The sequence below is a fragment of the Lagopus leucura genome, unplaced genomic scaffold (assembly GCF_019238085.1).
Source record: "Lagopus leucura isolate 7727_CA_CO unplaced genomic scaffold, USGS_WTPT01 Super-Scaffold_73, whole genome shotgun sequence".
NCBI lineage: Eukaryota > Metazoa > Chordata > Aves > Galliformes > Phasianidae > Lagopus > Lagopus leucura.
Genome location: NW_024962252.1, coordinates 19,520,254 through 19,529,934, shown reverse-complemented (window position 1 = coordinate 19,529,934; position 9,681 = coordinate 19,520,254).

Here is a 9,681-nt window from a genome sequence, read left to right as displayed (position 1 = left end):
TGTTTTAGCCATAATGCCAATAACTAGGAAATTTTCTAATAGGAAAGAGAACTAAAACAAAGGAATTATATGTCTTTTTTTTAACTTGTTTTCTTCACCTGTGGAATATACAATATTATATTTATAGTACTATTCTCTTGCTTGAAAAAGTAAGCCTTTTTTTCAGTTTTTTTTCCATTTCCATTTGTACCTTAGATATGCTGAACTGCTTTGACTCAGTTTGTGCAGTCAGCACAGTAAATCAAAAAGAATGTTAATATTTCTCATGTAAATATAAGTCACTGGGGTTCTTTTATCTTTTTATAAACATAGAATGATACTAACATGAACTTTTTTTCCCACTGGCATAACATTTAAAGTGTTTAGGTTGTTTTTCTTTGAAATAAATCTACTCAGTATGACATCAAAAGGAAAAATGAAAATATCCCTGTCTCATTAGAATGTAAGATATATGTTATATCCCCCACCATTTTTATTAATAGGAATTCATAGAGAATTGCTAAGAACAGCAGAAATAACAAATAACTTTATTGCAACATGTTAGTCCAAGGTGGAGTAGGCAGAAGAGCAAGCTTTACTGTGCCTTACAGCATAGCTATAGGAATAGGCTAATGCCTTAATTAAAATCTTATGTATCTCTAAAAGAAAGAGACAGTTCCCTTTAGTATTACATCAGTTTAATTTTTTCTTTTGTTATCAAAACATATGACAACTCAGTAGAGAAACAGGCCAGTGAGTTGTCTGATTAAATTCATCCTTGAAAAACATACAGTAGGGATAAGCTAAAAAGACATTTACTATCAAAATCATTGTCAAAACTGGTAGCCATATCTCGGGTTTTAGTATGACAGCCAGTTAGTGAACTGTGTGCATTTTTGATTTTCCACATGCATTTAGTTGGTTGCTCACTACAGGCTAATAGCTGTCATACCTGAACGATATTCATTTCTTCAGCAGAGGTTAGCATGCTGTCCACAGGACATTCCTGGTATTTATTGTTTGAGGTTCTGCACTCACAAAATCATCTATGTCAAAAACAGGCAATGACAAACTTTGAAAAGATTCAGGCAGACATACAAGTGTCAGTAGATAAACAATAATACAGAGATTTTGAAAAATACTAAAACATCTACATTGTTAAAAAAATTATCCTGTCTTGCAAGAGAAATGATTGATGCCATAATTTTAAAGTGATTTCAACATAAACACGTCATCAGCTACTTGAATGTATGTGTTAAGCAATAGGACTAGAGGGAATGGCTTCAAGTTGCACCAAGGGAAATTCAGGTTGGATGTTAGGAAAAATTTATTGTCTGAAGGAGTGGTCGGGCACTGGAATGGGCTGCCCGTGGAGGTGGTTGAGTCACCATCCCTGGAGGTGTTCAAGAAACATTTAGATGTTGTACAAAAGGAAAATGGTCTAGTGGAAAATATTGGTGGTAGGTGGATGGCTGGACTCGATGATCCTGGAGGTTGTGTATTAACTGTTGAGTCATGGCCTGATTGAGTACCTGGGGAAAGGACTGGGTCAGCCTTGGGAGCACAGGTGACGACAATTCCACTGTGTGACTGGAAGCCTGGCTCCTTTTCTCTTAGACCCCATTTAAGGGTGCACTGGCACTGTGGATGGATCTGAGTGGAGATCTGTCCTTTGTGATGTTTCCCTGTGAGCCTAGATCTTCAGAGACTGATGAGCAGTCCTTCTTCCTTCCTTTCCATTACATTTGTTCCTCTGGCATTACACCTCTTATATCACCTTTCCATCGTGTTGATCTTTCTGAATGTTACAGAAATCTTTTCCAACCTTGGTGATTCTATGATTTTAAAATTTTATGAAAAGGGGAAAATGTTACTCTTTCAGTGTTTCTCACTCTTTGTCTAGAATAGGTTTTTAGTGAGGTAGGATACTGATGTAATAATATAGGCCATTCCCTGTGTTACTCTGCTATTGTACCTTGCACATACAGTTGAACTACTGTATGTAGACACTGAAAAGAAACAGTGTTCCTAATGAGAATTTCTTATAAATTTGACCACAATGCCAGAGTATCATTTGCCAGAAACATAAAACTTCAGTATTTTATGTCAAATTTCAAGCATAGTGTACTTATTTATGTCTGCCTACATTGGTAAGTGGAATGTAAGGACAAATTGACAGAGAGAAACAGTTTTTGCTGAAGATCATGATTCTGCACTGAATACATCTCAGGTTGATTTTTTTAGACTAGATCCAGACTGATGCCATGGGCTGAATTATTGTCCAGAACATGTTGGGTATGATTGCAAAGTGCATTTTTTTCAAAGTATTTTTCTGTGAGCTGAACAATCACAAACTATCCAGCTATATCTGCAGTTAGAGTTGTGTTTCCCACCTTCTAAATAAGAATATTTACTAGCTCAATGCATACTTAGAGGCACTCCAACTTTCATATTTGTCATGGTCCTCATATTGGCATGCTCTGCAAGTTTATGAAAACTCTGAGGCACATCTGTAAAAGTAAAGCAATCATATTAATTACGGAATGATGATATAAAATATAGATGGTTGTTTCTTTCTTTTACCTTGATATTTTTAGCAAATATTTCTTGAAAATTAAACGTTTACATTTTAGTGTGTTTTTTCTTTATTGATTGGTTTAAGGAAATCATTTTATCTACCTGAAGTATCATTAATCTAGTAAAGAACACAGGGCAGATGAATCAAAATTACACTTTGAGAAAAATATGAGTATCTGTGTGCAGTTGCATTTGCAGTAACAGTGTCTGAAGACTGTAATAGCTATATGCCTGAAATGTAGATTAAATAATAATAATAAAAATCAGTTTCATTTAAACTGTAGGGAAATCTAAGAAAAGTATTCAGGGAGAACTGTTAGGAAGTAATTACTGCACTGGGATGAGATTCCTCAAACACATGGTGTTGTCTCTAACAGTGGACAATACACCACATGGAGAATACACAGCCATGTATGTGGAGTTACTTGCCTTACTGTAAAGCTAAAATAAAAAGAAGAATAAAATGTAATCATATAACAATTAATTATCTTTCCTTTCTGTAGTAACATTTCCTGTTTGAAGGAACTGATTCTGCTTACATTTTTTTATCAAGGCAACATGCTAAGCTATGTTTATTGACAGTATAAGCAGTATCATCACAGAAGCGTGATGAGACAGAGCACCACAGTCCTTTTTTATCATCGCTTAAACAGTAAGATTTGTGTTTAATTCTAGCTATGAAGAAGGTTGACTTTGGGGAAAAAAAGATATTGGTGGGAGTATACAATTCTTTCCAAAAATTTTTTGTTTGTTTGTTTTTAATTTAGAAGTATTTACTCTATAAAAATGTGACAAGCAAATTTTCTGAGAGAAACTAGAAAAACACAGTGTGCAGGCTTTTACTTTGATTTCACTATCAGATTAATTTAGCATTAGTTTCTCTTAAAATCCTTTATCATCTTAGCAGAAAGCATTCAAGATTTAAACTGATAGAAAATTAATTTTTCAGATAGAGAAAACTTATTAGATTACATGCAAAAAATATATTTCATTGATTTAATTCAAATTTAAAGCTGTTGAAGTTGCACTAAAATCTTAAAGAACAGCAGCTTCACAGTATAAACTATTGAAAAACATTAAATTAAAGAGGATATTGAAATATAACTTTAGTCTTAATTTTCTAAGGTTTTTCTAAATTATGTTGTAGATTCATAGAATGGCTTGGGTTCAAAAGGACCACAATGATCATCTATTTTCCCCCTATGTGTAGGGCTGCCAACCACCAGACCAGGCTGCCCAGAGCCACTTCCAGCCTGGCCTTGAATGCCTCCAGGGACAGGGCATCCACAACCTCCTTGGGCAATGTGTTTCAATGTGTCGCCATCCTCTGAGTGAAATACTTCCTCCTAATACCTAGCCTAATCCTCCCCTGTCTTAGTTTAAAACCATTCCCGCTTGTCCTATCACCACGCAACCTTGAAAACAGCTGCTCCCCGTCCTGTTTATATGCTCCTTTCAAGTATTGGAAGGTCACAATTAGGTTTCCCCAGAGCCTTCTCTTCTCCAAGCTAAACAAGCCAAGTTCCCTCAACCTGTCGTCATAGGAAAGGTGCTCCAGCCCTCTGCTCATCTTAGTGGTCCTTCTCTGGACCTGTTCCAAGAGCTCTGAGTCTTTCTTGTACTGGGAGCCCCAGGCCTGCACACAGTACTCAATATATTAAAATATGTTAATACAAGGCCTGGGTACACTTTATGAAGAAGATATTTAGGATTTAAAAACACTGTTAGTGTTAACAACATTTGTGCTAACAATTTTGTGATTTTGTTCTACTTTTTACCTTCTTATAAGTCTTAGTACTGCAATGGATCCATTTAACTGAGTTCCCAGTTACTTACAGTTTATAGCCCATAATTTACATGATCATGTTTTTGGTTTTTTTTAATGGAGGAAATCTTAGAGCTTACCTAATCTACAAGGAAGTAGAAAGATATAAAAATTAAATCAATGGGAGTTGAATGTACTTAACTCCACAGTCACTTTTTCACAGGTAGTGAAATTAAATATTGTTATCCTAAAGCAAAGATTAATGTTATACTTGACCAAGTATGTGCAAACATCAATGAGTGGAACAGGTTGTTAGAATAAAATTAGGTGTTGAAAACTGTTACTTTTTCTTGAGTATAAGGTTTTTTGTTTCTTTTTTTTTTTTTTTTTTTTAACTTTGATAAAATAGTAAGGCTCAGCATTTTTATTTAAGAAGAAGTGCTTAATTAAAAAATTAAGAAGAGACGTTGATCAAAAAAGTGAATACTTCTAAGACTGTACACATACGACATTTCTTTGTGTTGATGTAGAGCTGTGCTCCTCTTCAAGCAGTCGTCCAATTGAAAAAGAATTCCAAGTTATGTCTAAAATTCAGGACTGAGAGCACAGCAAAAATCTCTCAATTTTCAGGTCAATTTAAAACTTAATCAAAGACAAATGAATTTTACAGGATTTCTGGCAAGAACTGTTATTATTACAAATCTTAATGGCATTTTAAAGAGATTCAGACTCAATCAAACTGAAGTACTAGTGCATTAGCTCATCTTCAAGACACCATTTTCTTTAGAAACCAATTGATTAGAAAAAGAGGTCTTAATTGCTTTGAAAAGAAAATGCAATTATCCATTTTTACTCCTGCAAATTTTTCATGGAAATGAAGCTGCACCTCAAATGAAAATAAAGAAAGGAGTGTTTATTTCTACTTAGAAGTTTCTGTAATGTTTGGAAAATACAGTGGACGCTGTTTTAGTAAGCGATGTTAGGAGGGAAAAAAAAAAAAAGCTAAGAGAAGTGTTTTTCCAGCTTAGGGTTATTACTTTTTCATTATATGCACACTGAAGGAGAACATCAAGAGATATCGATACTGTGATGTATTATACGGATGTGTTCAAAGGAGGGTTATGTGTAGGTTCAAAGTAGGGTTATGGATGGATTCAAAGGAGGGGTGAGGGTATGCAAGGCATATGAGGAGCGGCTGAGGTCCCTCGGTGTGCTCAGCACAGAGCAGAAAAGCTGAGGGGAAGCCTGATGGCGGCTGCAGCTCCTTACAGGGCTGAGCTCTGCTCTGTGTGACAGCGATGGGCCTGAGGGAACGGCATGGAGCTGCATCAGGGGAAGGCAGCTGGGGGTTAGGGACAGGGCTGCACCAGTGGGTAGTGGGCACGGTCCTGTGCTGATGGAGTTCAAGGAGCATTTGTGCAGCACTCTTTTTATTTTTATTTTTATTTTTTTGGTTCCTCTTATGAGAAGCCAAGAGCTGGAATCAGCAATACTTGCGGGAGTCTCCCTTCTAACACAGGATATTCTGTGATTTCATGATATATCAGTATCTATAAATCTATTGAAATAAACGGCTTCCAGGTTGTGAATCAGAATCATTATGAAAATTGCGAATCAAAATCATTATGAAAAGCTTTGTCTGTTTTTCTTGATGACCACAAATTAAATTAAATTACATCTCTGTTTTAAATGCAGGAATGGCTGCAGATGATTTCACTATCACCTCTCCTAAAATGTTTATATTCTAAAGTGAATTAGGATGTCACTGTTAAATTGAATCATGAGTGGGTTTTTCCAGTTAATTAATTGATACATTGATTTAGTAACATTCAGTATTTACATTCTCAGGATGTAAAATGTCTTGTGATACTATGATTTTTAATAAATAATAAAATATTAAATAGCAGTGTTTGTAATCGTTGGTTATTCAGTTAAGCTCTTTTGAGAAACAAAGAAACTAAACCAACATCAAATCAACAGTCAACATCTAGAGAAAAGCCTCTTCATATTTTCTTGTAATTCTTATGTTCAGGTGTGTACAAATGGAGGTAGCTGTTACTATGATGAAGACAACCAAAGATCTCACTGTGTTTGTGCTCTTGGGTGGACAGGACAAACATGCCTGGAGAATATTAATGACTGTGAGATAAACCAGTGCCAACATGGAACCACATGTGAAGATGAAGTGAATAAATACAGGTACTGATGTGATGTTAGAAGTTTATTAAGCACACTTGGATAAGATAGACTGTTTTGTCTGAACAAAGGAAAGCGTCACAAATATTTATATTTCTGGACAAGGAAAATAAACCAGCAAAATCTCAAAAAAATAAACCATCCACTTTAGCAAATGGTAAACACTTTCAGGAGCCTGAGTGTGACATGGAATAATTTTTCTTACAAAATCTGAATGATAATTTTGAAGAAAATGGTTGAAATTTTATTTGTGATTTTTTTTTTTTTTTATATTGGCAAAACTGTCAAATACATGCTTTCCTTTGTTATCTGTAATATAGATATTTGAATATAAGACTGCAGTATAAGCTAGAAGGAAGCATGATTTTTAAATTTTTAAGTGATTGTCATATTCTTTCAGTGGTGGCTTGTTATAGCATTGTGAAGACAAGAAAAACATGTAGGGTATCCAGCTTTGTTTCAACTACACTCTTCTCCCACTTTTAAACTGTTGCTTTCTACAAAGTGAGCTGTTACAGTTTTACAGATTGAAAAAGTGCATTTAACTGAAATTTTTCTAACTTTCTATTGACTCTGTTTCTCCTCTCAGTTTTAAAACTCTTGAAATTTTAAAACGGTAGTGGCATATAGTTGTACATAAAGGGAACATATAGTTCAACATAAAGGGAATTTGAGTTCACCATGGGGAGCTGCTCTGGATGAAGGAGGGGCACTAGGTTTCAAGCCTTACAACTGTGATACAGATAGAAATCCAAGCAATAGAAGAGAACAGGAACAACATAATAAGAATAACATCTTGGAATAAAATCTCCTTTTTTTTTTAGTGAGCCTCCTCTTAGAACTAAAGTGGCCACAATCCGATTTCCACAAAGCCTCTTATTAATCCAAATGAATTACTGCACTTCCAGCTGAGTCTGTGCTGTTTGAGATATCGTAACTAGATCTGAATGCATTTGAAGTGATATATTCCTCCAAAAAACACAGTTTTGTATTGATTTAGCTGCAGATATGATGAATGTGGCAGATTCCATGCAATAGGCCAACTTCATCCACATGCTAGAAGATGATCTTGACCACCACTAGTAGCTGGAATCAAAACAGCAGTCAACAGAGAGATGACATGTGAATTCACCATTGAAGAAAAAGTTCAAGACACAGTCCTCAGTGGGTAAAGTGATGTGCACCATCTTTCAGGATAGGAAAAAGGTGATAAAGGTGATCCTTCTGGGTTTCCTAGAATCTGGACAAGGCAGCAATTCTGACTGGTACAGGCTCAAATTTACAGTCAGGCTAGAGAAGAAAACAACCTTTTTCTTGTAATATGATAATGCCATGTCTCATACCAGTGTGAAGGCTGTGGAACACATTGCCAGTCTTGGTTGGACAGTCCTACCACACCCAGCAAATAGTCTGGATTTGACATCTTCTGACTTCCATCTCTTAGGGCCCATGAAAGATGCAGAAATAGTAAATAAATGCAGTTAATCTGCTGGGCTCATCTTAAGTGTGCTTTCAATGGTAACATAGAAAATAGTTGGGTCATCTAGCAAAGATCAGTATAGATATATCTTCAGTCTGGTCCTTGGCTTTTCTCACTTGTTTTAAAGATTCATTAGTTGGCCACAGTTTACTCAGTGGCCAAAGTTCTACATCACTTCTGTGCAAGCAGTCTGAAAGTGCGCTGTGACAGCTGCTGTGCCTGGCTCATTAATGTGAACTTGCCTACCTACATAGCTGTTGCTATAGGTTTTAGGAGATAAAAAGTTATGTCTTACTGGTATTGTTAAGAAAACATTACAGCTACACTGTATGTAACTGTCCATACTCCAGTGACATGTTGCTCATTAGACTAAATTCCATGCCTGAATTATCTGAGTCTGTCCTTTACATTTATTTCACGGACATACTGAATTACTGTGCATTGTTAATAAGGTTTAGGCAATACAGTATCAGTATCCAGCAAAAACACAGTATATGCAGGAATAAAGCAATCCACTACAGGGTAATTATGTCTTTGGTTTGATTTCTATATTTATAGAAAAACAAACAAACAAACAAACAAACAAACAAACAACAACACACTGAGATGTAGGTTTTCTTTCCTATGATGCACTGCTTTACTGCATGTCTGCTTAGTACAACTTACTGTTAGATGTTCAAAACATTAATGTCAGAAATAACTATTATTTTTCAGTTAACAAAAAAAATTAACAAAAAATACATTGACAATGTGACTAGTTTAGATTTTTACTTCACAAAAATAGTCTCTTTTTTTTTTTTTCAAAAAAAAAGATAATCTATGAAGTACAGATTTAAATCAATGATTGTTATTAATGTACTCATAACTGTCTTGGTCTTTATAGACTGTCCATTTGTGATGTTATGTATTAATGTTATTTGTAAAAATACAATTAGAATTTGAGGTCAACTATTCTGTTATGTTTCTAAAGTATTTACTGAATTTCTATACCCTGTTATTGCTAAAACTCAACCTGCATTACGATAGTAGATAAATGATTCTTAAAAATTCTCATTCTCAAACCTGAATACTCAGTAGTAATTTAGATTATGAAGAGAATTTTAATACTCCTGTTTGTATTAACGAATATGTTGAACAAACAGTAACAGAACAAAAACTCTTTCTGCAATACTAGTCTTATAGTCCACTGTTTTGAGCCACTGCCTCAGTTCTTGTCATGATTAATCATATACATCAGTCACTGAGCTTCATATGACAGGAAGATTCAGATTTAAATTGGTTTTCTAACCTAGTATTACACTGAAAAAAAAAAAAAAAAAAAAAAAAAGCCAGCTACTGTATGTGCAAGAAAATAGCGATAGCCAAACTATGCAAAATTTTCTCAGTAAAGTCACAAGAGAATTTTAAGATTTTTGTTTTTCTTCAGCAATAATGTAGAATAAATGTCTAAACATATGAGAGCTTGATTTATGTGCTGCAAGATATGACATATTAAATCCATAGGTATCTAGTTATAATTTCAGCTGGGAAACCAGGAAATTTCAGTCTCAGTTATTTTAGATACATTCAGACACTGAAGTATTAAAGAAATTTGATATCATCACTGATATCATGGAGTTGGAAACGTGAAACTGAAATTAGAACATTCTTCATTAATTCTGTTTCTGTGTAACTCTTTTGTGAT